This window comes from Astyanax mexicanus, chromosome 9, assembly GCF_023375975.1.
Source record: "Astyanax mexicanus isolate ESR-SI-001 chromosome 9, AstMex3_surface, whole genome shotgun sequence".
Lineage (NCBI taxonomy): Eukaryota > Metazoa > Chordata > Actinopteri > Characiformes > Acestrorhamphidae > Astyanax > Astyanax mexicanus.
This window is the reverse complement of record NC_064416.1, coordinates 23256495-23263315: the sequence shown is the minus strand read 5'-3', so window position 1 is coordinate 23263315 and position 6821 is coordinate 23256495.

Genomic DNA, 6821 nt, shown 5'->3' with positions numbered 1-6821 from the left:
TTTTACACAGTAGCAGTCCATAACTAAACCCAAAACAGCTTTTTTATTAAATCACAACATACAAACTTATGTAAAAGATATGTCAACAAAGATCAACAAAGAGTTAGTGGTGCTTTTAGGTCTTTTAGGGTCTTTTAGTACTTTGAAGTCACATATGTGGAGTACAGTAGCACATTTCTTTTTGCTTTAAGATTGTTTGAGAACAGGGATATTGGCCCCAGCTGAAATCTGATTGCTCCCCTGAAGTGCCCCACAAAAATTCACTAAAATTCACAGAAAATCCACAAAAAAAACTGAAAGCAAAGACTGAACAAATCTAAATGCAACTTATTTTAAACTGCAAATAATAGTAAAGCACCTTTAAAAGTATCTTTTTAAAATAAAAATATCTAAAATTTGTTTGCAGATTTTTAAATTTAGTGTTGAACTTTTGGCAGAAAAAATAACTACATAGATGTTACTGTATACGTTTTGTTTAAACATGGTGTGACTGGTGAAATAATATGTGGCCCCTCTGTGAATATTGTTGCCCCTTTATGGCCCCTTACTCAGAAGAATCCTAGATACGCCACTGTTGGTGGTGTGGTGCAGTGGATAACAACACTGCCTGCCAATGAGCTAGCATGTGGGAGACTGGGGCTCCGGTCCAGGTCAGGGTAACTATGCTGTGCTACTTTAATAAGGCCTAATAGGCAAGACTCATAACACTACATTGATCCACCTCTGTAATAGTAATAACCTTGTAAGTCGCTCTGGATAAGACAGTCAGCTAAATGCTGTAAATGTAAATATTGTTACACGTAAATGGTGTCTCATACATTAACTTTGTGTTTTTGGCTAGCAGTAGAATAGAGTTTAGGTCACCAAATCTTCCATGACAAAACCCTAAACCCTAAAAAAAGTTTCATTTCACCTTTCATATATATGAATGATGCCTCGTACTGTGCTGAAGTAAAGGTGTTTCCATTATTCAGCTATGCAGAGACATACAGTATTTTAAACCAGCAGATGTTTTGGACATTTATTCTCAGAACTAAGGTTAGTCACAGTTCAATTTCAGTGTTACTGGACTCACTCACTAAGCATGGTTTACAAAATTTTGTACAACTATAATGGCATGTGACCTTAGACCTTAAAGCTCTGCACATCTATTGAGTGCCAAACTGTGTAGTGCTATTGTAGACAAGTTTGTTGTCCTTGATGCTAAAGTTTCCCCACAAAGAAGTGTTATTATCCCTAAATAACTTTTGGTTCTTCTTATTAGTGACACTGTGTATCCTTGTTTTTGCTGTAACAGTGCTTTGATTTCAGGTATAATAGCATCGGCTAAATACCATGATACAATATTTTGCTTTGCCTCATTTTTGTCAGCTTTGGAGTTAATAAATTCTAACTTTAAGAGATGTATTTCTCAGTTAAAGCTGAGCTTGCACTTTGCAGTAATATGCAGCAAAGCAACACTGTAAAATGTTTGAGCAGTAACTTTACTTTTTTTATTTATCTTAACTCATCATATTGAGTTTTGTGATTTCAACTACATATGCCTAAGTTCCCTTTGTTGGAGGAACCGCCACTCCTTCAGTTTGTTCAGTCATGCAACACTTTATGCAAAAACCCTTTTATGATAAAACCCTTCTCAGGTTTAGCAGACTAAAGTTCCTTGACAAAGGAGTGCTATTATTCTCTAATAACTTTTGGTGCTTCACATTAATGACACTGCATGTAATTGTCTTTGCTGTTAACAGAGCTTTGATATGATATTTGGGCCTTATTAGTTACAAAAATGTATATTACTGTTGTTTTATCAAACCTTTTTCAGCTCTAGAAAACTGAAAATAGTAGTTTTAAAGGGAAGGGGGCTATGCCTATGTTACCACTGTAATACTTTTATTAAATTTTGTGTGAAGAAAATACAAACTTACAGTACCATAGCTTACTAACATCATGTCATAGATAATAGTGCCATGATCTTCACATATTTAATAGACCAACATACATTCTACTGTGTGTCAGCAATGTATACAGTGTGTGTTTCAGTTCGCACTCTGCAGCAATGCTAAAACACAGCACAGATTGTTTAACTAAAATGTTTTGGAAATTGTTTTGTGGAAACGCAAATGTGTGGTAGACTGAGTCACACTGCCAACTACCAGCTCAGCAGTCTGCCAAGCATACTTGCCCTCCACTTAAAAAAAACACACACACGTTTTTCCACATCTACCATTCCTGTCAGACTGGACATATGCAAATAATTTATAAACAGTCTGACTCTCAGTTAAAATGAATGGCTGCACTGAAAAAAACACACACTTTGTAATGCATATACTGTTGCCTACACATCCCAGCTGTGTCACTGTTTGAAGATCAGCCAAATCAGAACAGAAGATGTCATAACAGGGTGAAAAGTTTAATACTATGATGAGTCATTTGTTCACAAACAGAAACTCCAGTCCCTGCCATGATGCCATGTCCTCCTTCTAAGTAAAGACTGTGTAAAGCTCCGACACTGAAACCAGCTTGCAAGGCTTGGAAGGCCCTGTTGTAGGCAGACAATGGAGGAGAGAATGGGGCGAGTGTCTGAAACGCATGGCCGTAAAAGAGAGAGCAGCCTTTCATGACAAACCGGCCCCTTCTTTCTTTTCAGCTCCCAAAGTTGCCAGCTCAGCCGGCAAGAGGAAATGACATCATTGTTTGTGGCTCTGCAGCAGATGGAGGGAAGGGAGCGGCCCCTCCCTGAGCCACGGGTGCAGCCGGCGTGCCACATGGAGGAGTCCAAACAGTGCATTCAGTGAAAACACATGGCCTGCCTGTGCCTCTCCCTCCACAGAGTACAGGGCAGCCACAGGAACTCCCGACAGCATCCTGGAGAGTCTGCTGGCTCTGCTAACACTTGCTTTGTCAGCAAACCCTATGACATACTCCTTCCCCAGTCTGTATTATACATATAATCTTTGTGTATGAGGGGTATTTTCCCTCAAAGCATACCATATGTACATTGTGGCCAGTTTATTAGGTACAATCATTCACATCACACTGACTCATTCTTTAGCCCATCTGTTGCTGTGAAATTTGTCAACTACCCCAACTATCAATGAAAAGGGACCACCTACATAGACTTCCAATGACCGTATATCATTTAAGAGATGGACCAATTTCAACAAAGCATGGCCACTAACTACTGCAGTTACTGGATCGATCAAATGCTGTGTACCAGTTAAACTGAGGAGGTACTTTATCCTTACTTGATACCATATCAAAGAAATGCCTCTCTGTCACTTCTTGTCTTCTTTTTAAGTGTCTTTCATGAGTTCTTTCCTTAAAAACACTGTCATTGATCAATTCTATCCCCGCTGGCCACAAATGTTGATAGATGTTTTTATCTGGTTGAATATAGGTCATGACATCGGGTGACCAAAATTCAATCCCAGCATAGCATCTTATGCCAACACCAGTTTACATCAGCGGACATCTGCCAAACATTACTATCACATGACATCGTAATATTGCTATAATATAGTTGTAAGGTGTGTTGCAAAAACCCAACATAACAGACAAAACAGTCAAAGTACTTTTAAACGTCATAACAGCAACATCACTGATTTTAGGATGATTCCAGTGTGTTATAAAAGGCACTGAATTTGTGCCCTGAGAATTCAGACAACACACAAAATTACTGATCCCCAAAATAGAACACTAAACAGCGAGCAGGGTGTGAATTCAGACACAGCTAATGTGAAATTAAGTGGTTGTTAGATATTCCTATGATGTTTTAAGATGTGTGAAGTAACCAATTTGCTAGTATTGACCCACGCTCTTGACTGGGCAGAGAAGAAGAAAAGAGGGGGGGAGCGAACTCAGAGAATTTGAGGTGGAGTTCAGGGCAGCTTCGCTGTAAAGCGTGAAGCCGAAGCCCCCCCTCTCACGTAGAGAAACATGAGAAGAGAATAAAATTAAAGAAGGAGGAAGATTGGGAGGAGGTGGGTGCGGTTTTGTTCAATGAGCAGGTAGAGAGGAAGTGACGGTTTAAATAGGGAAGGAAGTGGGTGGAGTGAGGGCGTGGATCACTCCCAAAACTTAGTTATGATACATAACTCCACTATGTAACACCTGTGAAAAGTTGGAGCTTTGTTTACATGATGTATGTGATGCTGGTACATCGTGTACATACTACACCTCACCATACTGAACTCTTTCATTTATATGCACATTCACCCAATTATAATAACTAGACTACATGTTCACTACAGCTAATTATTAGTATAGTAACAGCTAAATTCTAATCACACACATATAGTACATATTGTATTTATTGTCTATGTAGTGTTTCATTGAACTGAACAACCCTAATATTATGACAGTACATCTAAATTGAATTAAACTGAATTAAACATTTGTCTAGAGTTAGAGTCTGACATCTTTCTGACATTAAATTGACCTCTGGTGCTTGCTCTTTAAGTACATCCCATCAGACTAAAGTGGAACTGGATGGAACAGGGATTATGCTAAGGACATAGCAATGCTCAGATGACTGCTTTTTTTCTGCAAAGCTTATAAATTTTAGGGTTTGTGGCCTTTAAGGTTTATTTAGTTAGAGGGCGGCACAACAGACAGTGAGCCAAAGCAATCTGTATTGTAGGGAAGAGCAGGACACAGACTAACAGACAGTCAAATATAACATGTCCTTTGGATGTAGTTCCTGTATATTCTAATTATTTTTATAGAGCTGAGCATCTCAAGATTTACCTTAAATATTAGTTTCGGTATCATTATAAAATTATTAATATGATGGTAAAGATGTGTAAAACATCTGTAATTAACATTACATTACACACATGAGCACAAAGGCCATATTCATATTCAGACTTTACTGTACTGAAATTACAGTTCTGAAAAAAGAATACATGTATACATGTGAGCATCACAGCAGGAATGTGACTCTTCAGTGCACACTGTTGTACAGATAATACATGCTACACAGTAAGTCGTGGATGAAACATTCAAGCAGTGGCCGGAAAATAGATGAATATCATGCAGGGCTACATTTTACAAGCACTAGTTCTACCTGAAACTAGTTGAATTTTTTTCTCACCTTGAATTTTAAGCAAGTAAACTTTGCGTTCACATGCTTTTTATGTAGTGAGAATGGCTCCCGGTTAGATTATCTTCAGTGTTTTTGACTTTATTTATTGTTTATCACTCTGTTTTGTTTTCCAACCTATTTCTAGCTTATTTCAACTAATGCAATCATGGTGTATTAGACAAGGAAAATGTATCCGTGTTCTTGGACAGTTGTAAGGTAGGTGTGCAGAAATTAAACACAGAACATCCAAATGTTTACATCAGTGACTGTAGAAAGCATGGACAGTACAAAGACTCTCAAAAAGAAAAAAAAACACAGATCTAGCAGCTCTGCTCCTCTACACCCTCTATATATTTACATTTTAAAACAGATTATTTTCATCTGTGCTGACAGAGGTAGAATTTGTATTTCAATTTCCCCCCTAGAAATCCCCTTAATTATTTTGCCATATCATAAGAAGGTAGAGTTACAATAAGAAATTTAGTAATTGACAGTATTGCCTACAATAAATAAATGATTTGCAGGACTTTTATTTTAATTTAATGAACTAGCTGAGATGTATAAGAAGAGTAGAATTCTGGAAACATTTACACTTACCATCTCAGAGGCGATTATATAGGCTATAAGACTATGTGGGAAAAAACTGTAATGTGCACTACTGAGTTTTCCAAAAAAGGAAAAGAAATGCAGCCTTAAGAACTTGATAGGTTTTCTTGTTCTAAATTCTGTGAGGTCCAAACCCTGGTGTGTACTGTATGGTTCCATGCCTTAAACCAAGGCCTTTTTGTGCTTTCACATCTTACCTCATGTCTTCAGTGTGAGGTAATCTGGCAAAAATGTTTCCCTGCAACACTATATGAGCTCCTTTGTTGTTGTTATGGAACTCATTTCATCCATAAATCCCTATGCATTCCCCTCCCACCATGATAATCTCTGCACACACTGAGGCTATTCAGTAAATACTCCACAATAACATTCTCGCACGTGAGCTCATGCTCCTGATTAGTCGCACTGTAATCTGCGCGCTCTCGTTTCACGCTGAACCCGCCTGCTGTTCTGGCCTCCTGGTCCGGCTCACGCTGCAAAAAGAAAAGCATCTGCAGCAGCATGTTTATGATTAAAGATTAAAGGGGTCCATTACTTCCTCACTGGTAATCTCACCAGACTCATTCGGGACTGGCCCACTACGGCCGGGTGAGCTTAAACGGAGCAGAGGGAGAGGGGAACAGAGGGCTGGGCGGGGGGAGGCCTGGTGTGGGATTACTTTAACTGGTTATGTAAGCACATTGTCCCGCCACAGAGTGTGCATTTGTGCATGTGTGTGAGAACATATGAGATGAAAATGGAAAGAGGGAAGGAAAGAGAGGGTCTGAGGGAAAGCAGGGGGAGAGAGAGACATTAGTGAGAGGTCCAGAGCAGGGAACCAGATGAACGAGAGGGGAAATTTGGTGGGAGGAGATACAGAGGGGAATGTTGAGCTGTTTTGTAATGCCACTGGTATTCGAGCCTCCCCCCCCTGGCCAGAACAGTGAAAGTGTTTTGCTTGTTTGCTTGTTTTCCTTGCCATGTTCAGATAACAATAGGAAGGAAAAGAGGAATGATTGTCGGATTCTTTTTCACTTCTGTCGCCCTTCTTTTAAAACTTTCTGCAACTTTTTTTATTGTTAAGTAAAGGGAATTTCCAAAAGCATCATAATATTAAAGTGGCCCTTTAACTTGTCAAAATGCATTTTCTTTGGCA